Source organism: Diceros bicornis, assembly GCF_020826845.1.
Source record: "Diceros bicornis minor isolate mBicDic1 chromosome 30 unlocalized genomic scaffold, mDicBic1.mat.cur SUPER_30_unloc_1, whole genome shotgun sequence".
In the NCBI taxonomy this organism is placed as follows: Eukaryota; Metazoa; Chordata; class Mammalia; order Perissodactyla; family Rhinocerotidae; genus Diceros; species Diceros bicornis.
Window position 1 is genome coordinate 1,664,322 of NW_026690899.1, and position 23,541 is coordinate 1,687,862.

Here is a 23,541-nt window from a genome sequence, read left to right on the forward strand (position 1 = left end):
GAATCTCCACCTCCTTGACAGGGTGGTTTCCATGTGCTTTTCCAAACTCAGAAAGGCCACATCCCAGAAAATGATGAGGCAGACTACTTTTCGTGACAAAGAGAGAAATAATAACCATGAACAACCACAGCATGTCTACAGCCCTCTCTGCAGATCCAGGCACCAGGTAAGCACCTGCTATTGCTGATCCCATTAGTCCCTACAAGATCACCATTAAATTTATGCCTCCCACACTTTTCAGAAGAGCAAACTGAGGCTCCGAGTGATGCGGGGATTTGCCCAAGGTACACAGCTGGCAGAGGGCAGATTCACCACTGTGCTGAGGAGGGAGTGGCTACTCACCTAGTAAACAGCTGGTCCAGGACCCGGTAGGATGTGTCTGAGGCTGATTAGTTGACCATGAAGATGGTGAAGTTGGAGATGTTCCTACTCAGGAAAGCTGGTGTCATGGACTCTGTCACCTTCTCCATTATGCTGCCTGGAGGGCACACATCCTGCAGGACTCATTTAAATTCACAGTGGACTCATGCTCACGCTGGGGGAGAGGAGGAGGGACGTACAGTCAGTGACACCATAGTGAAACACCAGGAGGACGAGGTGACTTTATACCCTCCTGTGTATCTTGTGGGGTGGAGTGGAGGTCCAGATTCCTTTGGGAGTGGTACTGTGGGGCACTCTAGTGGGAAAATTCTGGGGCAGCGGTTCCCAGCGGAATCTCAGATTTGAGTCTGGATTCTAGTACTGCCTTGATCATCTCAGGATCCTGGTTGTGAAGACCCCTCTGCACCCACACTCACCTCAGACCAGCCCTAGTCATTAATGGACTGGTGCACCTGAGTCCACTCCAGGGAGATGGCAAACTGGAAAGCATCCACCAGCTCCTCGACCATCTCCTGGGTGCAGCTCTGCAGTGACAGTGCGCAGCACTCAGGCCAGGGGGGATCAGGGGCCTGCCTGGACTTTGCCACAGTGGGAAACCCCAACACAGATCAGGCACAGAGCGGCATCTGCACAGACTCCACCAGGGAAGGAATCCGAGGCACCTTGAGGTCCTGGCATTCACATGCGGATAGAGGAGCTTGCTCCCCAGCACTTAACTTCCTCTCCTGCAGCCAAGATCTTGAGTACCAACATGACAGACTGAACGACTCCCACCATCTAGCTTCCTGCTCCTGCCCAGCCTGGATCCTCCACATCCCCAACTTCCCTAACTCCACCTCGCACACACACACACACAATGAGGGTCAAGGGGTGTGGGGCTGTTCTTTTGGGATCACAGTTCTGGCCTTACCTAGAGTGGCCTGCCCTGGCCTAAACTGTTATCTGATGGTTCCTTCTGCCAAAAGGCCACACACATTCGAGGTGAGGGCTGAGCCAACGTCTAAAGTGACTTAACACGCTCTCATTCTGGGCTTTCTGGGGGCCAGAGCCTCGGAAAGTCATGGGACAACACGAGAACATCCTGCTGTGTAGAGTGTCTCCACTCAAATGAACTGGACAGGATGCTGTGATTACAATGTGGGTGCCTGGTAACCAGAGTTCTAAGTTCTGTTGGGGGCTGTCACCAAGGAATTGAGGTCACTTCTTCAAGGTTCTATTACTTGACCCCTTACTTCAATGAGACCCACCCAAGTCCCCCACTAGGCTGTTGGCTGCTCTCCCTCCTTGCCTATGTCATCTCCATCACTGTACACAAATACCCATCACCAACCTTCCCACAGCTCCTTGGGAGTGGATCCAGGCCCCAGCTTTGAGGAGACAGAGCTGAGGTCAGACCTCTTTTTTCCTACCAGTTCTGTGTCCTGGAAAAGCTGCTGTGCCTCTCAAGATCTCCCCAGTCTCCCAAGCTGCACAATGAGGATTGCACTAAAAACAGCTTCCTAGGGACCTCATCAGGTGTATATGCGATAATACCTACAACACCTGTGGGCTGGTGTCACATGTGTCTAATGCACACACTTAGAGATGGAAGAAGTACAAGGAGTAGGACATCACATAGAATACCAGTCACAACTTCTCTGGGTCCCAGATGTGTGATCTTTGGTAAGTCACTGCCGCTCTGAGCCTCATTTTCTGGTCTGCATCCTGAAGGGGTTGAAATTAGAGGAAATTCAGACATTGTGATCCACTGGCATTAAGCCTTCCACGGTGCCCTGTTTTACTCAGAATCAGTCCCAAGATCCTCATGTTGGCCTACGTGGTGGGAGCCTCCACAATGTTCCCAATGCTCCTTGCCTCCTGGAATACACATCCTTGTGTCACCACTAAGTGGTCAGTATCCGGCTTCTGAACAACAGAACACAGTCAAGGTGATGGGATGTCATTTCCAAGTTTTAATTACAAAACCTCTGTCACTTCCCACTTACTGACTTACTTGGGTTCCCTACTTACCTCCATCCTTCTGTTTCCATCTCTATCTCTCTCTCTCTCTCTCGCTCTAACTATCGCTCTCTATCAAATCAACAGAACTGGGAATGCAAGTGCTGATGTTGTCAGTTGCACTACGTAGAGGCTCCATAGGAGAGAACTGAGGGAGTGTCCAGCCAACAGACAGACAGGAGCTCAGACTCTCAGTCCAAATAGATCCTGACAAAACCCATGTGAGTGATCTTGGGTGGAAATCTTCCCCCATTGGAGCCCTGTGGAGGCCACAGCCCCTGCTTCACAGAGAGTTTGAGGCAGAGGCACCCAGCTAAGCCATGCCTGATGCTTGGCTCACAGAAATTGTGAGATGTTAAATATCTGTACTTTATAGGTGGCAACTTTTGGAGTAATATTGTCACAGAGGAACAGAAAGTAACAGTCTACCATGTCCCAGGATCCAGCCTGATCATCCTCCTCTCTCCACTCCTCTCTCTTCTCAGGCTCCCTCCAGCCACACTGGCCACATTTCTGACCTTCCCTGGTCAAACTCGCTTCTTCTTGTGAGTCTCTGCACCAGGGAGCCTTCTCCTTGAAGCACTAACTCTTCCCAGACATACGCAGGGGTGCTTACACTTGTCATTCTGGTCACAGCAAAGGTCTGAAATGCCTCAGGGCAGCCTTTCAGAACCTCCTAGCACAGTCTCTACCATCACAAATTTCACATCCAGAAGATCATTACATGATTTCCTCCTCCTTCCTCCCATTGAGATAAAATGAGTGCATGAGGAAGGGCTGTCTGCTTTCGCTGAAGCAGAGGCAACTCCTTCTGCTTATACCAGGCACAGGACTGTCTCTTCCAAGCCGAATTTTTCCCACCACGAGTCTATTGTTTAAGGAAACCATCATTCCCTCTCTTTCATGGGTCTGGTTTCCCCAAGAACACAGTGAACCATCCCCTCTCCCTGTGCTGCATCACCATAAACCCACAGCCAGAAGATAAACACCAGGTTAAAACACCACCAGATCCTGAATTCAGTCATTGCTGAGACCCTCCCATAAATGTTGACATTCAATGGTGACTCCTGAGGACACCTTTCCCCTGAGACCCACTCCCAGCCTGTCTTCAGCTTCTTATATCAACACTGAGATTTCCTCAGAGTCCTCCCAACCTGGACAAGAAACATTCTGACATGTTCTCTGTATTAATTTTCAGAGACTGGAGACATTGGTAGATGTAATGTGAGTGTGTATGTGCAGTAGTTTCTACGCAGGTATTCTATTTTTCAGACACAGATAAAATAGTGTGGCTACTCAATGCACCAAGAAAATGGATAACTGATCAAATTTTTTCATGATGTGAAGTCTTTAGAGAGTAAATGTCATGGTTAAGAGCACAGACTATGGAGCTAACTCCTCACGTCCATATTCCAGCTCAATCCCTTATTAGATATTTGTATTGACTGAGTTCTTTACCTGATTGGTGCCTCAGTTTCTTCATCTGTCAGTTGGCAATAATGCTCAGCATACATATTTTGCAGGTTTATGGAGAGTATTAACGGAGTTAATGTTTGAAAAATGCTTGGAACACCTAGTGTATTACCAGTGCTGTACCTATATATTAGAAATAAAATTTAGAAATTCTTCTGACGCTGCTTGTGAGCCCCAGAGGGTGAGCCTGTTGTCTGGATGTATGCAGAAATCACTCCAAGACATACGATGAATAAATGATTGAACAACATTGGCGAATGCATTACCAATGTCACCTATGTCATCCTACAGGCATTCCTAAGCCGAACCACTGGCAGACATTCCTGCTCTCTCCTGCATCACATTCCCTGGAGGAATCACTGGGGCTTCTTGGACCCTGGTAACCGTGCCCACTAAAGGTTCTTTTCTGTCAGCAAACCCCAGTCTTTGTCCAATTGCTGCAGCTCACAGGGTCTGCACTCTGATCCCTGTCTTCACTAGAGCGAGAAGTGCCATCCCCAGAGTTGGACACACACAGATCCTGAGCCTTGGAGAAAATGATTCCCTGGCCCTAGGGCAGGTTGAAGAGCGCAGGGACAGAGTGGGATTTGGGGAAAATCCTCCAGGTGTTGTCAGAAGGGATGGAGGCAGGGGATGTGTCAGCAAGGACTGGTCTGGTTGGTGGGCCTTGGTGGTTAAATAGTAGGGAGGCTGGGAAGTTTCGTAGGTTCTAGCATAATACAATCAATATGACAATCATGAAATCAGAATCAGCCTAATTAAGGCCAAATTAACCCAATGTCAGCTGTTCCCTGACTCTCTAATCGAGGAGTGACTTATAATAAGGGTATTCGTGTTCTATCATCTCCTTTTCATTGATTGGCTAGAGTAATTATTCTTTACATAGCCTGTCTATTTTTACATAGTAAAGAAAATGTGAGTTTTAAAACAACCCTCCTTGGAAAAGTCTCCCTATCATATTGAAAAAATAACAGAAGCCAGGACAGGAAATTCGTCACATATCTTGAGTTTTAGTCTCTGGTTTTAGATCTTCCTAACTGGTAAATTACCTTGACTTCTGCCTTCTTTCTTGAGATTAGTCCACTTAGGACTAAGTAGGAGTGCAACCTCATGCCATGGGAGAAGAGGTGGGACTCTAGGAAGAGGTTTTTTTCATTCTGTCAGTGTGTCTGTGTGTGTGTATGACAGTTTTTACTGCATCTTGCAGTGTGGGTCAGTGTAGACTCATTTTCTAGGGAAAAAATTTCCCTAACCACTGTCTCTGGACTTTATTTTCACTGATGGCTTCAACAGCACTGTCCCATAGTAACATTAAGCACTCTATATTATCGAATTTAATTTTTTTCTTAACAGCCACATTTTAAAAAATGAAAGCCAACATGTGAAACTAGTCTTAATAGTATATTTTAACCCACTATAACCAAGATATCATCAATGTGGGTGCACTCTACACAAAACTTCATAATGAGAGAGTTTACATTTTTTTTCGTGGGTTTAATAAATCCAGTGTGTACTTCCCACTTACAGCACAATCTCCATTTGGAAGTTGAGTTTTTTCAGACATATTCTCTGTACTGAGATTTAATGTTCACAGTTGTCAAATAACAGTCAATAGGAGTGGGGTGGATGATAATTTCACTACTGACTTAAGCTCTATTGGAGCTATGAACACCAACTGGTCAATGGGCTTATTAAATGAATAGTCATATAGTACAGAAGAATGGTATGATTTGGGATTTAGAAAAAGACTGGGGACAGTGTGTCCTGACAGAGAGCACCAGGGATTTTGTTGTTGAGAGTGACAAGGACAAAATGAGAATAAAATCGTACTCATAAGTGTCTAACAACATGGGGGAGAAGAAACGACATGCAGTAGTCCTGAGTTTTGATCTCGAGCTTTCTGTTCTTGACCCAAATCTCGTTGATGATGTCCCAGGACACAGGTTGAGATTAATACCCACAGGGAGAGAGGGAGGGTAGAAGTACAAGGCATCTGACATAATTGTCCTGGGAAGGCAGGCTTCGTTTATCACTCTGATCCACAGTCACAATTTATTTTTATAGGGTAAGAGGAAAAGAAGTATGATGGTCAAATCATCACAGAGGAAGCGACATAATTGTGGAAACCAATCCAACCCAAAGCCTGGTTTGAGCATCTCCATCCCTTTGAGGATGTCCAGTTACATATTCAAGAGGCCAGTTACTAGAATCTCATCCTATCCTGGCAATGAGGTCAGATGCCATCAAAGGGAGGAAACCTTGGAGCAGCCCCAACAACTCTGCTGGCAGAAGAGACTGCAAGGTCTCCAGGCCTGCAGAGTGCAGGAGAACTGTTAAGTCCTTTGGACCTTGCCAAAGCCCTGCTGAATCTTGCACTTAGTTGCATAGGTGCATCCCTGTCATGTGTGCTCGCAGGTGGTCTGAACTCCAGTACCATGCCCACCCCTGCCTGGTCTTGAGATTCAGCAGAGACGATCCCAGGAGCTGCTCTGTACATCCCACAGCTCCTTTGCAAACAATTTCTGGTGACTGAGGAGGATATCAGGAAACAGGAAGAGAAAGTGAAGACAGCAAGAGAGAGCCTGGCGGTAGCATTCATGCAGACAGACTTGCTAGTGAGGCAGGGAGATTGAGGGGCCAAGAAGGATGTCCCGACAAACATGATGAAGAAAAGACAAAACGGTGCAGATGACATGGAGCTCATTCTAAATTAATGCCTCTGCAGGGGTCCTGATGTCTTCTTGCTTTGAGCTCTTGAAACTTTAATATATACCAATAGTTTTCTTTTCTTTGATTCCTTTGCATGACAGAGAAGATACAGACAGTGAACCTTCTGAGGTGAGAGATTGGGTTTCAGGTGAGGAGAGAAAGGATTTCTTTCTTTCTCATTTTGTTCTCTCATTTTCCTTTCCTGAGTGTTATACATTTGTATTTTAAGATCAACAGAGAGTTATCACAGTCAGGGGATTCTTTCGATTTTGCCCTCACAGTCACAGAGAAAAATTACATAGTCCAAATGGATTGTCCTTTTTGTGTAATATTCCAATAGATTCCAACATAATATTTCACGAAAGAGCTGTTATATCTGTCTTCTCAAAAAAGACACCTACTTCTGGGTCTCTATTTTTCTAGTATTTGTTGCATGTTGAATCACAGCCGCACATAATGAAATACTGTATTTTCCCTTTTTTTAGATTTATATGTGTTGGAAGTTTCATTCATGAAAATTGATATGCCATTGTGGTATCCTGTTGTCAGGAGAACGACTGTTTTCAGCGTCACAAGTCTCACAATAAGCCAGTGTGTTGGGATTTGTCTATTTGCCTGATCGAGTATGTTGCACTCTTCAAATCCTCTTTATCATTACCTACTTTTGTCCCACAGATTTATCAGTTTCTGAGAGCAATGTGTTAAACAATAATAGAGTATCTTAGTATTTATATCTTCCCTAAAAAATGAGGTATTTTTTAGCTAAGTCTTCTCTCCTCTATTCTTCCATGTGGTAATCATCTGGAATTTTGGTTCGAATGTGTTTTTAATGTCTTGTTTTAAAACTAATACTAAATTAGACAGACTGTTTTTTCCTTTCCTCGTGACTCCTGTTATGTTTTCCTGGGTTCACATTTCTTCTTCTTGATGTACACTCTTTACCGCTTCTTTCACTGTGGGCCTGTGGGAGGTCAACTTTGAGTCTGTTTGTAAGTCAGATAACATCTTTCTTTCTTTGACACACATTTTGAATAGGTGTTTATTTAGGCTTTGTAGTAATTATTTTCCTTCTTTGTCAACTTATTTAATATATCTGAGCCTCCTTATTTTTAGCTTAAAATGGGAATAAAACCCTAAAAATAGTAACTGTAACTAAGATAATACACACAGAGCTTGCCAGTCAAGTTGCTTAGCAGAAATTAGTCAATAATCATAGCTATTATTAATCATTATAATGATATTATTATAATAATGTAATATATAATAATATATTAATGTATAATAATAATTAAACATTAATTTATAATTATACTATACAATGTATAACTTATAATGTATGCAATCATTAATAATATTATTAAACATTATAATCTTCAAGTGTGCATTCTCAGAGAATCACTGCTTAAGATTGAGAATGTGAAGCTCACACACAAAAATTATGAGAGAGTGGCATGACTGTGAGTTTAATTCTCAGCCCTTCGGTATTTTCACCTGTGGTCGTCTGCACAGTGTGTACAGATAATGTAATCTGTTCCCACAGACCCACGGCAGAACAGCGCAGCCTGCCTCATACCTGGGATGCTCTAGACTGCTTGTTGGGGAGCCTCTGCTGTGTGGCTAATTGGACCCTGTACAGAGAAAGATGAAAAAAGACTCTTTCTTTTCCCTCAGTTTTCTCCCGCCGAGTTTTATTCACTTTTAAAACCAGAGCAGATACTCTCTTCCCAGAGCCTTGGTGTTACTCTGGGATTCAGGCTTCCCAGACACCTAGTCATTTCAGCTCCCAAGGCCCAAGGTGACTGCAGAGTCATGTCTCACCCATTCCTCCCAACTTGGCCTGTTTCTCATCATGGAGGACCCATGAGTGGGTAGAGGAGCCATCGAGGGAGATTGATCTGGAAGTCCTGGTGAATCTGAGCTTCAGAGAATGAAGCAGAAAAGGGGAACCTGAGACTGCCAGGCCTTCAGTGGGGGAGGAATATGGAGGAACTGAGCAGGGTGTGATGGCTGCACAGACTCAAGGGGAGGGATGTTCCAAAGTTTCCCAAGAAGGGAAACCTTGCACTGAATTGGGGATTCGATTTTACACGATGGCAATATCTGTGCTTGTTTCACCAATTCTGGTGTCCCTGAGGGATGAACTGGTGTGACACCACAGGACAGAAATTGTAGTCATTGTCAGGACTTAAGGAAGGTGAAATCTTTCAGCACAGTCCCCTGTGAGCCAATTAGGGGCCAAGTCTAGAAAGGCTCGGAGCCTGTGTCCGTCCAATGTAGGTTCGTTATGTTCCAGCCAAGATCCTCTGGACACCAGCTGGGAAAACGGGACATCAGACCTAGTCAGATCTAGTCAACGCAGCTTCCATAGGTCGCCATGAGGCAGGTAATAGCCCAGACGTCATCCGTGGAGCTCACAGTTGCCCTCCTTCTTCTGCTGACAGACAGTGACTTCTGAGGTGAGGAGAGTGCATCAGAATGGTCCAGTCAGCTGCCCAGTATGGGAGACTCCAGGGGAAGGAGATGCCAAAGCCACAGAGACCTGATGCCTCCTATGTCGCCCTCTTCCTTTTTTCCACTTAATTTTCACCCTCAGTCCTCTTGTCCTCCCCTTTTCCCTCTTTTGGCTCTCTCTCCCTCTCTTTCCCCTACATGTTCTAGCATAATTGAGGTATTAACGACATACAGTAAACTGCATACATTTAAAGTGAACAATTTGATACATTTTGATTATAACTTATTGAACCATCACCACAATCAGGAAAAGGAACACCCATCCATCCCAAATTTCCTCATGCTCATTTTAATTCCTCCTTCCCTGCCATTTGCAAACACATTCTCATTCCCAGGCAACCAGTGATCTGGTATATGTCCCTATAGATTTTCCAAGAATTTTTATAAATGGGATCATATACTATGTACTCATTTTTTACTGGCTTCTTTCACTCAGCATAATTATTCTGAGATTTATGCTTGTCATTGCATGTACTATGAATTCATTCTTATCCCCAAGACTTCCCTGGCAGCACTGTACACACGCCTGAGTGCTTCCCAGGTTGGCGTGAGAGCCAATAGTACTGCTGCATCCGCAAAAGAAGGAATGCATCTTGGTGCAACTCTGGGAGGGGTTGGCGGCAGCCCTGGACCTGCACATGAATGCTTTCCTGGGTGGTTGGAAAGCCCACCGTGCCACTGCAGTCCCAATGATTGGGGAATGCTCGGAACCTGTGAAGAAGTCCCATCCGCCAAGCACAGAGGCTGGCATGAGCATAAGAAAAGGCAGCAGCAGATATGCGCGCACATGCAAATACTTTCCGAGATGGCACAATTACCCATACTAGTGCTGCGGTCTCACAACTGGGTACGTGTCTCTGTGTAGCAGCAGCTCTGAGCCCATTGTGAATGCTTTCCCAGCGGGTGGGAACAGCCACTGTACCCACACAACTTCCAGCGTATGGGGTGGGATCAGAGACACAGCTCATGCTTCCCCCACAGCGGTAGCAGGTGGAATCTGTGACCCGATACTACCACAAATACGCAGGCAAAAGATTAGTTCATCAAACACCATAAGAAACTACACTAACAATTCAGAGCAGAAGGAAATGACAAATCTCCAGAAATGAACCTTGAAGTCACAGAAATTTACAATCTAAATGACAGAAAATTCAAAATAACTGTCATAAAGAAACTCGCCAAGTTACAATAATGTTCAGACAGTTCAACGAACTCAGGAATAAAATTAATAAGGAAAATGAATACTTCATTAAAGAAACTGAAACTATTAAAAAAACAAGCAGAAATTCTGGATGTGAAGAACATAATTAATGAGATAAAAAAGAATCTAGAATCCTTAAAAAATAGAGCTGATATTATGGATGAAAGAATTAGTGATTTAGAGGATAGAAATATAGAAATGCTTCCAGTGGATGAGGAGAGAGAACTCAGATTTTTAAAAATTAAAGGAATTCTTGGAGAAATATATGACTCAATTATAAAAGCAACATAAGAATTATACGTATTCCAGAGGGAGCAAAGAGGGAGAAAGGAGCAGAGAGCTTGTTCAAAGAAATAATAGCTGAGAACTTCCCAAACCTGGGGAAGAACCGGACCTACAAGTACATGAAGCCAAGAGAACGCCTAATTACATCAATGTTATAAGACCTTCTCCAAGGTATGTGATAGTAACATTGGCAAAAGCCAATGACAAAGAAAAAATATTAAGGGAAGCAAGATAGAAGAAAATAACCTACATAGGAACCCCCATCATGTTTTCAGCATATTTCTTGGCAGAAAATTTACAGGCAAGGAAACAATGGAAAGATATATTACAAATACTGAAAGAAAAAACTTTCAGCCAAGAATACTCTATCCAGTGAAATGATCCTTATGATACAATGGAGAAATAGAAGTTTTCCCAGATAAACAAAGGCTGAGGGATTTCATTGACACTAGATCTCCCATACAAGCAATGATCAAGACGCCCTCATACCTGAAACAAAAAGAAGGCAAATGTTTACAAATCTTTGACCAGAGTGATAAATAGACAGACAAAGTCAGAAAGCTACAGCTGTGTTTCACAACAAGGTAGCAAATAATTAATTATAACGTAAAAGAAGAAGGGAAGGAAAGCATCAAAAGTAACAATAAACACTTCAACTTAGTTACAAATGCACAACTCAAAAATGAATAACATGTGACAACAATAACTCAGAAGGAGAAGAAGAAAGGGATGGAACCTGCTTAGACTAATGGAGATAAGAGGCTATCAGAAGATGGACTATCTCATCTATGAGATCTTCATACAAACCTCACAGTAACCAGCAAACAAAAAATCAGAGCAGAGCCATAGATCATAAAAAAAGAGAAAACCTCCACAGAAAACCCCCAAAATGAAATGGTAGTCAGAAACACAAAGGAAGAGAAACAATGGAAATATAGATGAGGTGGGATTAAGTCCTCATGTATCAGTAATCACTCTAAATGTAAATCGATTGAATTCTCCAATCAACAGACACAAAGTGGTGGGGCGGATTAGAAAACAAGACCCAACAATATGCTGCCTCCAGGAAACACATCTCAGCTCTAAAAACAAACAGGCTCAGAATAAAGGGATGGGAGACAATACTCCAAGAAAATGGCAAATAAAAGAAAGTAAGTGGTGCCATACTTATATCAGACAAAGCAGACTTCAAGATAAAAAAGACTATGAGAGACAAAGAGGGGCTGTATATAATGATAAAGGGGACTTTCCACCAAGAGGACATAACACTTATAAAGATGTATGCACCTAACAGAGCAGCACAAACGAATATAAAGCAACTATTAAGAGACCTAAATGGAGAAATTAACAGCAACACGATAATAGCAGGGGACCTGAACACCCCACTTACATCCATGGATAGACCATGCAGAGAAAGGCAACAATAGTGGAATTAAATGAAACATATGATCAGATGATCTTAATGGATATAGAGAGAGCATACCCTCCCAAAACAGCAGAATACACATTCTTCTTAAGTGCACATGGAACATTCTCAACGATAGACCATATGTTGTGAAACAAGGCAAGCCTGAATAAATTTAAGATTGAAATCATAACAAGCTTCTTTTCTGACCACAATGCTATGACACTAGAAATCAACTACAGTACAAAAGATGGGGAAGTCACAAATATGTGGACACTAAAGAACACACGACTGAAGAAACATTGGATCCATGAACAAATCAAAGGAGAAATCAAAAAATACCTGAAGACAAATGAAAATGAAAAGACAACAAAACAACTCTTATGGGATGCAGCAAAAGCAGTTCTAAGAAGGAAATTCATAGCAATACAAGCGCACCTCAACAAACAAGAAAAATACCAGATAAGTAACCTTAAACTACACCTAATAGAACCAGAAAATGAAGAACAAATGAAGCCCAAAGTCAGCAGAATGAGGGAAATAATAAAAATTAGAGCAGAAATAAATGAAATAGAGACTAAAAAAAACTGTAGAAAGGATCAATGAAACAAAGAGCTGGTTCTTTGAGAAGACTGAAACAAAATTGACAGACCATTAGCCAGACACACTAAGAAAAAAAGGGAGAAGGCTCAAAGACATAAAATTAGAAATGAAAGATTAGAAATTACAACAGATACCACAGAAATCCAAAGGACGGTAAGAGAATACACTGAACAACTTACATGTCACCAAATTGGATATCCTAAAAGAAATAGATAAATTCATACAACCTCCCAAAACTGACTCAAGAAGAAATAGAATAAATGAACAGACCAATCACAAGTAAAGAGATCGAAATGGTCATCAAAAAACTCCCAAAAAAGAAAAGTCAAGGACCAGATGTCTTCTATGGAGAATTCTACCAAATATTCAAACAAGATTTAATACCTATGCTTCTCAAACTATTCGAAACAATTGAAGAAGATGGAACACTTCTTAATTCATTCTATGAGGCCAACGTCACCCTGACAGCAAAAGCAGGCAAGGATAGCACAAAGAAGGAGTATTATAGGCCAATATCACTGATGAACACAGATGCAAAAATCCTCAGCTAAATATCACCAAATCGAACACAGCAATATATTAAAAGGATCATATAAGATGATCAAGTGGAATTTATACCAGGGATGCAGGGATGGTTCAACATCCGGAAATCAATGTGATACACCACATTAATAAAATGAGGAATAAAAATCACATGATCCTCTCCAAAGACGCAGAGAAAGGATTTGACAAGATCCAACATCCATTTATGATAAAAACTCTCAATAAAATGGGTATAGAAGGAAAGTACCTCAACACAACAAAGGTCATATATCACAAACCCACAGACAACATCATACTTAATGGCGAAAAACTTAAAGCCATTCCTCTGAGAACAGGAAGAAGACAAATGTGCCCACTCTCGCCACTCCCATTCAACATAGTACTGGAGGTTTTGGACAGAGCAATTAGGCTGGAAAAAGAAAACAAAAGGAATCCAAATTGGAAAGGAAGAAAGGAAACTCTTGCTGTTTGCAGATGACATGATTGTAAATATAGAAAACCCTAAAGAATCCATCAGAAAACTATTAGAAATAATCAACAATTACAGCAAAGTTGCAGCGTACAAAATCAACTTACCCCAATCAGTTGCATTTCTATACTCTAATAATGAACTAACAGCAAGAGAACTCAAGAATACAATCCCATTTACAATGCAACAAAAAGAAAAAAGTGTCTAGGGATAAATTTAACCAAAGAGGTTAAAGACCTATACAATGAAAACTATAAGACATTATTGAAAGAAATCCATGAAGACCTGAAGTAATGGGAAGATATTCCATGCACATGGATTGGAAGAATAAACACAGTTAAAATGTCCATATTACCTAAAGTAATCTACAGATCCAATGTAATCCCTATCAGAATCCCAATGACATTCTTCATAGAAATAGAACACAGAATCCTAAAATATACATGGAATAACAAAAGGCCTCAAATAGCCAAAGCAATCCTGAGAAGAAAGAACAAAGCTGGAGGCATCACAATCCTAACTTGAAAATATATTACATAGCTATAGTAATGAAAATGGCATGGTACTGGCACAAAAACAGACTCATAGATGAATGGAACAGAACTGGAAGCCCAGACAGAAAATCACACATCTGTAGTCAGTTAATCTCTCACAAAGGAGCCAAGATCATACAATGGAGAAAGGAAAATCTCTTCAATAAATGCTGTTGGGAAAACAGGACAGACACATGCAAAAGAATGAAAGTAGATCATTATCTTCCACCATACACAAAAATTAACTCGAAATGGATAAAAAGCTTGAATCTAACACTTGAAACCATAAAACTCCTAGAAGAAAATATACGCAGTACAGTCTTTGACATCGGTCTTTGCTGCACCCTTCCCAATACCATGTCTACTCAGGCAAGGGAAAGAAAAGAAAAAATATACAAATGGGACTACATGAGACTAAAAGCCTTCTGCAAGGCAAAGGAAATGATGAACAAAACGAAAAGACAGGGCTGAGCCCGTGGCTTAATGGTTAAGTATGCACGCTCCTCTACTGGCGCCCCAGGTTCGGATCCCGGACATGCACAGACTCACCACTTGTCCGGCTATGCTGAGGCCATGTCCCACATACAGCAACTAGAAGGATTTGCAACTATGATATACAACTATCAACTGGGACTTTGCGGGAAAAAAAAAGGAGGAAGATTGGCAATAGATGTTAGCTCAGAGCCGGTCTTCCTTAGAAAAAAAGAGGAGGATTAACTCGGATGTTAGTTCAGGGCTGATCTTCCTCACAAGTAAAAAAAAAAAAAAAACACACGAAAAGACAACCCACCAACTGAGAGAAAATATTTGCAAATCATATATCTGACAAGGGGTTAATCTCCAAAATACATAAGCGACTCATACAACCCAACAACAAAAAAACAGACAATCCAATCTAAAAATGTGTCGAGGATATGAACAGACATATTTCCAAAGAAGATATATGGAACGCCATCAGACAAATGGAAAGATGTATAACATCACTAATTATTAGGGATATTCAAATCAAAACTACACCTGTCAGAATGGCCATAATTCCCAAGACAAAAAATAACAAATGTTGGAGAGGATAAGGAGAAAAGCCCACCCTCACACACTGCTGGTGGGAGTGTAAACTGGTGCAGCCACCAGGGAAAACAATATGGAGATTTCTCAAAAAAATAAAAATAGAAATACCATACCTTCCAGCTATCCCTCTACTGGCTATTTATCCGAAGAAATTGAAATCAACAATTCAAAGAGATTTATGCACCCTTGCGCTCACTGCAGCACTATTCACAATAGCCAAGACATGAAAGTAACCCAAGTGCCCTGCTACAGATGAATGGATAAAGATGTGGTATGTATTATATACAATGGGATACTACTCAGCCAGAAAAAAAAAGACAAGATTGTCCTGTTTGCATCAACCTAGATGCACCTTGAGGGTATGATATTAAATGAAATAAGCCAGACAAAGACAAATATGCATGATTTCACTCATATGTAGAAGATAAATATACAAAGGAATAAAGAGAACAGATTAGTGGTTTCCAGAGGGGAAGGGGGCTGGGTGTTGAGTGAAAGAGTTAAATGGACACATATGCATGGTGATGGATAAAAGTTAGACTACTGGTGCTGAGCACGATGCAGTCTATACAGAAAGTCACAAATAATAATGAACACCCGAAATTACACAATGTTAAAACCCTTTATAATTTATAATTTCAATAAAATAATTAAAAAAGAAAAAAATAATTCATTCATTTTTATGGTTGAATAGTATTTCAAGGTGGGGATATACCACACTTTGCGTATCCATTCACCAATAGATGGACATTTGTGTTGTTTTCTGTTTTTGTCTACTATAAATAGGTTGTTATCAACACGTGTGTACAAGTCTGTGTATAGACATATGGGTTTATTTTCCTTGGATGGATTCCTAGGAGAGGAATGGCTAGGTAGACGTATGGAATTATTAAAGACGCATCCAAGCTATTTTTCACCAGCACTCGATGAGAGTTTCAGTGACTTGACATCTTCAACAACACTTGTTATAGTCAGTCTTTTTAATTATAGCCATTCTCAAGTGTGGTAGAATCTCATGATGACTGTCACTAACATTTCCCCAATGACTCATGTTGTGAAGGAGAAGACAAGCCATGTACAGACTGGGAGAAAACATCTGCAAAACATATCCCTAGAAAAGGACTTGTATTTATAGTATATACAGAGCTCTTACAACCCAATAGTAAGAAGACAATCAACACGTCATGTCTTACCAGGAGACAGCAGGTCAGGCCTGTATAAGCACCAGGAGTCCCGCCAAGAAGATAAGGATGAGGGCCCAGAAAAGGAGGTCTGGGGACACAAGTGGTGGGGTGAACCACCTCCTGTCATCGCCCCAGGGCTCCTGCTGACCCCACTGTGCCTCAAGCCTCCTTGACAAGGGTTGGCCAACTTTCCTCATCTTCCAAAAACCTGTTCACCTGGTTCTCTTCGATGAGGCACAGCATCAAGATACTCGCCTCCTACCCTGGGCTGGGGCTTCCTGCAGGCTTACCAGGCTTCACAATCAAGGTGTCATCTCTGTTGGGAGAATATTCTGGAAGTGAATAAAATGGAGAATGCATGTGAGTGTGTTTCACTCTTTTTAATATATCTTTTTAGACACACAGAAAAATAAAGGGAACAGTCTCATAAACATCCATCATTTAGATTTACCAATGTATATTCCATCCAATTAAAACAATATTTCATCAATGTATAAATTATTAACACTTGCCACTCTTGATTAATCCCACTTATTCAATGAAATATTAACATCAAGTAGACATCATGATGTTTCACCCCATTTTAGTTCCATCTCTAAAAAGTGAGCACACTTTGCTAAAAATCCAAGGCCATTATCACAGAACAAAAGTGTAATAAATTAAACCAAATTCATACCTCTGGGCACAGATGAGTGAATTTGAATGGACTTTCTTATGACGGCCAGGGGGAGAATGGGTCATCACAGTTGGCAAGCCTATGGGATCTCTCTAAATTTGTAAATTCACACTGAAAAGTGTTCTTCCGTGCCTAGAAACACATCATCCCCTTCTCCTTTATCTATTTGCTTAATATTCATTTTCTAGGATTAACCTACAATGTAATTTCCTGCAGGAAGTCTTCTCTGATTTCGACCTGCAAGTATGAGTTTGTTCACATCAAATAATTGATAAGTTTCAATTCTCTATTCTTGTTATTGCCAGCTACAACATAAACTCCAGGAGGGGAGGACACACAGCACCCAGTGGGCATGGGGGCAGGGGTGCATGTCCCCCTGTGTGTACCTCTATCTAGAAAACCACTTAGAGGTGTGCTGTCTGATATGCAGCAGCAACAAGTCTCTTTTTGAATTAAAATTAACTTTAGTTAAATAAAATAAAAATTTTAGTACCTCAGTAACATTAAAAATCAGTAACAACAAAGACGAGTCACAATACCATCCTTCGAGCACTCAACAGCCACATGCGGCTATGCACTGGACAGCACAGATATAGAACATTCTACCACTGCAGAAAGTTCTAGAGCATTGGTGCTCATCTAGAGTGGGACTTGGCAAACTATAGCTTGTGGATCAAGAACCACATCCACCCCCAAACCTGTAAGTCTGCTTCACACACAGCTGGAGGCCCTCACTGACCATCTGGCCCAGTGGCTTTCAGTGCAGAGATAAAGAAACAAATGTCCAGAGAGGGGCAGTGACTAGCTTGAGGTCACAGAGCTGTCTAGGAGATGGTGAGGGCATCTTATATTACACTGGTATCCTTTTCTCTCTCTCAATGGTGGGGAAAGACTGGGGGACTGTGCCACCACCTGCCAGTCTGAGAAAGTTCAATGCTCTCTCAGGCCCAGGAATCCAGAGTCCCCAGAAAGGCCTCACTTCCTTTCCCAATGACCATGGAGCCTTACCATCCCCAAGGACACTCTTCCTGTCCAGGGTCAAGTTCTGCAGCTGGGTACCATTCTGGGTCAGCCACAGGAATTCCTCATAGATGGCAACTCTGTCCAGTCTCTGTGCCAAGGTGGCAAGGTACACAGGGAGTCCACTCCAGTGTGGTTACTGTGGGGGACAGACCTGGAAGGGCACAAGAGATGAACAAGGGTGTCTGGAATTCTACCCTGATTCTAGATACCCTGATTCTGGGTCCTGTCCAAGAGAACTTTCTGCAGTAATGTAAACATTTGTCTGCACTACCAAATACACTCATTATTAGCCCCATATTGTTATCGAGCACTTAAAATGTGGCTAGTGTGTGTGAGTGAGGAACTGAATTTCTCATGTAATTTAATTTCAAGTACGTAATTTATAAATAAATAACCACAGGGAAAATATTTTTGAAACTTTGGAGTAAGGACATTTGAAAAAGCATAAAAACAATGAGAACACTGGTAAAAATGGTCAAAATCAACTTTTCAGAAGCCTAGAAATTAATCAAAGGCTTGTAAGAATCTGAGGAGGCTTTAGTGAAGACACACGGTGGAATATTGATAAAGGTAGCAAATTTTGTGTCACTATAACTTGCACTATTCCCATCCTGCTCTCACAATATCCTCCATAACTTTGAAAACCATCAGTCTCAGAACCATGGTAGCTGAGACAACCAGCAGCCAATAATCCATAATGGGTTTAGAGCTCTGAAAAGAACCATCCCCATCGAACTGTCACTAGCTGACATGCCTGGCATCTCCCTGAAAAAGCCCCATGTTCAGGGCTTGTCCTTACTTAACTCAGAGCTTGCCCGGGGTGGAAAGTCGGTCCCAAAGGCACTTGGTAAAAACAATCAGCGCTAATTGTTTTCTATTGTAGTGGCCTGAGGGAGTGATTCCAGTTGAGGCAGGTAAGAGGTGAGCCAAAAACATAAAAGAAAAATTGGAGGAATGAGATGTCCACAGGGGGCTTTGAAAAGCTGCAGTGTATTTGTGGGCATCTAGAAGGCCACAAAGGCTCAGGGATGTGGCAGGCCCAGGACAGACTTGAGAACATCTTAATCTCTCACCTCTAGTTGAAGGGTTGGCTTAATATCTGAAAACTTGATTATGTAATACACCATATTAATAGAATAAGGGCCAATACCACGTATTTGCAACCATATATATAGAAAAGAATTTCACAAAATACAACGCCCTTCAGGCCTAAAAAAGAAAACACTCAACAAATTAGGAATAGAATAAAACTTTCTCAACTTATAAATAGCATCGATGAAAAACCCAAGGCTAACACCATATTCAATGTGAAAGACTGAAAATTTCCCCCTAAGACCAGGGACAAGACAATGATATCTTCCCTCATCTCATATGTTAATAACAGGTACTAGAGGTTCTAATGGGGGCAATTAGGCAAGAAAAAGGAATAAAAGAAACCCAGATTGGAAGGGAAGAGGTAAAACTCTTTGTTTTGCAGATTAGAAGATATTGTATATACAAAAACCTAAAAAGTACAACCCCCCCCCACACACAATATGTGAATCGTATCCCAACAGGTGTATAAAAATTAAAATTGCCCCATGTGTTTAATGGCTTCACTATTGGAGAGCACAGTTAGACTGCTGATATTTGTTGAAAGTCTCCAGAAGAAGAGGAGGAGGAGGATGCTGGAGGTTGGTGGCCTCAAATGTTAATGCTTTTCTCAACCCCCGAAAACCTATGTATGGAGATGGTAGGATTAGCTGACAGGGATGTGGGGGAGAATGGGCACCATGTAAGTGACTTCCAGATCAAGGATGTGTCACGGGAGCTCAGAGCCATCAGCCATCAGCTCAACCAATGCTTCCAATCTCCTCAACCTACATCAAGTCGGTGACCAGGCAGGAGTGGAATATGTCTCTCAGCTGGCTGGCTCTGTAGAGCTTGGTGACCTAGAACAAATGGGAGGGAGAGTGGGTGAGATGGATGTCTCCTGGGGATGCAGGGGCCACTGGAGCAAGTGAAAGATAACAGACCTTGGGATAAGGGAGACCTGACTTCAAATCCTGGCTCTGCCCCTAACTCATTGTGTGACCTTAGGCATAGTACTCCCCTTTCTGAGCTTCAGTTTACCCAGGTGAGAAATGGGGAAGGCAGCCAGGACATCACCTCTAGAAAGTGAGAGAACCCAGACACGCAGGGAAAGTGAAGGATTGAAACAATAATTTAACAGATGTAAGTCAGGCAGAGGAATGTAGGTGCTCTCAGGGCAAGGAGAGACGGGAGAGGGGAGACCCAACCTGGTCCTGGCTGTCCCTTCAGCAGGGCGGTGTACTCCGAGGATGTGGGCTCCGGGTTGCTGAGGTTCGAGCTGACGCTGCGGAAATGCAGCTGGTGTTCTCTCTGCATGCATAAACTCCAGGGTGCAGAGCCTGGAGCCACTGAGAGGAAGAGCAGACAGGTGGAGACTCTCAGCTCCCAGCACAGAGGCATGGTGGCACACGGGGTCAGGGTGGTGGGTGCAGACAGCGTCCACACTGGTGGCTGCCCAATCCTTCTCAGGCCTGGGGAGAGAGGGATGTGGCGAATCTAGAGAGAGGTTCTGAAACCTCTGGGGTTTGGGCCAGAACAGGAAGGAGGAAATGGGAGGTAAGTGGGGAAACTGAGAGAGGGGTGGTCACAAATGAAGTCATTAGTGGCAAGTGCTCAGGGGAGGGTCTTACCTGAGGGAGACCAGTATGCCACTCAAGGGGAAGGGGCCCAGACTGTTCATCTTGAACAAGGATCCAGCTGGGGAGGAAGGAGGAGGAGGATGAGCAGGAGGGACAGGGGTTGGAGGAGGGGCTGTGTGGGATTTAACCCACCAGGAGCTGCTGGGACCAGGGTCTCACCAGGCTGTGCAGGACCCACTCAGTGGAGTTGAACGTGGCTGAGCAGTTGCTCCTGTCTGATGAATACCAGAAGGTGGAGATGGTGATGTTGACTGTGAGGGTCTTCAGGTTGTGCCCCAAAGCTGCAAGACGAGAGGGAGAGCGATGGCCATCACTGAGAGCTGGCCTGAGACCACACCAGAGTCCTGCACTCATTATCATCTGTCGTCTTCTCTCACAGTGGCACCACCACCCACCCGTGTGGTCACCCAAGTCAGAACCAGTATATCTGCTCAGCTCCTCCTCCCTCCCAGTAATACCCATTCACCTTGCACACTCGTCCTCACATACACTCCATTCCTGTCCCAACTCAAGTCTTAACTTCCTTCACCCAGACCAACACCCCATCAGGCACACTGGATGCTCTGTCTAAAGGATGTTCTACATGGACTACTAGAAGAATCTTTCTGAAATGAATACCTCACTAGGGCCACCACTGCTCTAGTACCACCCATGGCTCCCTATGGCCTTCAGTGTTTAGTTCAACCTTCTTGACCTGGCACTCAAGGCTCTACTCAATCTGGCTCCTGCTGACCTTTCAGTCTCATTTTATCCATCTACTGCGAGTTAAACTTCATGCTTCATGCAACCCAAATTCGTTTCAATTCTCCCTATACTGCATGCTGTTTCTGGCTGGAGCCTTTGCTGATGGATTCCCCTCTGCCAGGAAAACTCTTCATCCTCTATTTGCCAGGGTCCATCCTACTCATTCTTAAAGACTCCATTCAGGTGAAACTTTCTCTAGCAAGCTCTTCCCCTCCAAATTATGCCAGGTGCCACTCCCCAAAACCTCCCACATTGTGTTATAATGGCGTGTTAATTCACAAGACTAGGGGCTCTCTGAAGGCTGGCCTTAGACTGAATCATTGGTATAATCTTTGTGATCAGCATGATTGTCCTAAAACCAGATTTCTCACTCTGGCTTCCCAGATCCTGGATCACAACTGGCTGGTAGGGGCTGGAGAGCTTCTCTTGGGAAGGAAAAGGCACCCCCAGATACCTGTGGTGGCTTCTGGTGTCACAGGTGATGATCAAGTATGCAGGGATGTGGTGGCTGGCTAGGGAGCTGTGCAGAGGGCTGTCATCAGGGAGGGACAGAGTAGGAGGAGCTCCCAGGCTCACCCAGGCTCCAGCAGTGCCTGTCCCAGGACCACCATTCACAGGTGAAGCATAAATGAGAGTGAGGGGAGGAGTCACTGTGTGAGTAGAGGGATGAGCAAGCCTGTGGATGAGAGGAGCCCAAGAGAGTGAGATGGGTGAATAAGAGAGACTGAACACAGAGGAGAGAAAGATGGATGGGCAGAAAACTGGACAGACGGATGTGATACCTGGAAAAGGAGGACCAAGTGTGGGGCTTCAGGAGAATAAAAGTGAAAACCATGTGGGGTCAGAATGTGGTGGAGAACATGTCTGTGTCTAAGGCTTTCTCACCCTGGGCTGGGACTCTACACCAGAACCCAAGAGAGAGAGAAGGGATGAGTTAGGGCCCTTCCAGGTCCTTCCCTCACCAAGGGCAGCGGGTGAAGGAGAACAAGTGCTCCCCAACCCCAAATGCGATGGGACCCAGGACATCAGGGCCAGGAATACTCACTGGTGGTTGTCGGGGCTGCGGCTCCATAGGTATAACCTGTGGAAAGAAGGAGAGAGGAGCTGAGCAAGGGTTGGGGTGAACATAAAGGATTAAGGGTGAGGGAGGATGTAGGGACGTTTGTGAGAAAACCAGAGGGAAAAGCAGAGGGGAAGAGGGGAGGGGTGTTAAGGGGGGTGGCAATGAGGTGGAAGGTGGCTGAACCCAGCAGTCACACCATGATGAGACGACTGAACCCCAACCAGAAGGAGAGAGAGATGGATCAAAACTCACTATAGAGCAACGGAGGCAACACAGAACTTTGACTGGCAGAGAGCATGTCTGTAGCCCAGCCCCTCACCACTGACGTAGAGGCTGTCCCTGTCCAGGGTGGGGGAAACCAGGTGGGTGACGCCCAGGTTCTCATGGCTCAGCTCCCAGTAGAGTCGCTCTCTGTCCAGCCTGGGACCTGCGGGGCTCAGAGTGGAAGGTGCAGACGGTGTCCACCCCGCTGGCTGCCCCACCCTTATCAAGCCTGGTTGAGGAAGAACATGGGGCTGTGCAATACTGAGCAGGTGCCCTTCTGGGTGTGGAAAGTGGGAGAGTGGAAGGGAGGAGGCTGAGGGAGAGGCTGAATGGGCTGCTCTGATGTGTGGAGGGGCTCTCCTTGGTGTCTCCCGTCTGAGACAAGCCCCTCACAAGTAAGGCCTGACTTCCTTTAGAATGTGGAAGGGGGCCTGTGAGTAGCCAAGTGGGGTGAACACACAGACCTGGGTGAGGGGACACCTGCAGGTCTACACGGTCAGCAGCGAGGAGAAAAGTCAGTGCCCTGTGCCATCTGACACATGCAGGCAAGAAAGTACCGTTACATTCTCTCGGTTCTACACTCCAAGGTCTTTTCTTTCTATTTCTTTCCTACTCCACAGCCATCACCCGGACCTAGGGAACAATCATCTCACTCGTAATCTTCTTCCCAACACCTCCTATCTGCCTCTTAAATATT

The 23,541-nt window shown here is 43.7% G+C and overlaps 1 long non-coding RNA gene across 1 annotated transcript; it reads right to left on the reverse strand.

Annotated features, from left to right (window-relative positions):
* Positions 1–2,024: 2,024 nt before the first annotated feature.
* Positions 2,025–19,978, reverse strand: LOC131402069 (uncharacterized). The gene is made up of 3 exons (XR_009218239.1): positions 19,926–19,978; positions 16,580–16,695; positions 2,025–2,085 (listed from the first exon to the last, which is right to left on the reverse strand). It is a non-coding gene; the product is annotated as an uncharacterized LOC131402069 (long non-coding RNA).
* Positions 19,979–23,541: the final 3,563 nt, after the last annotated feature.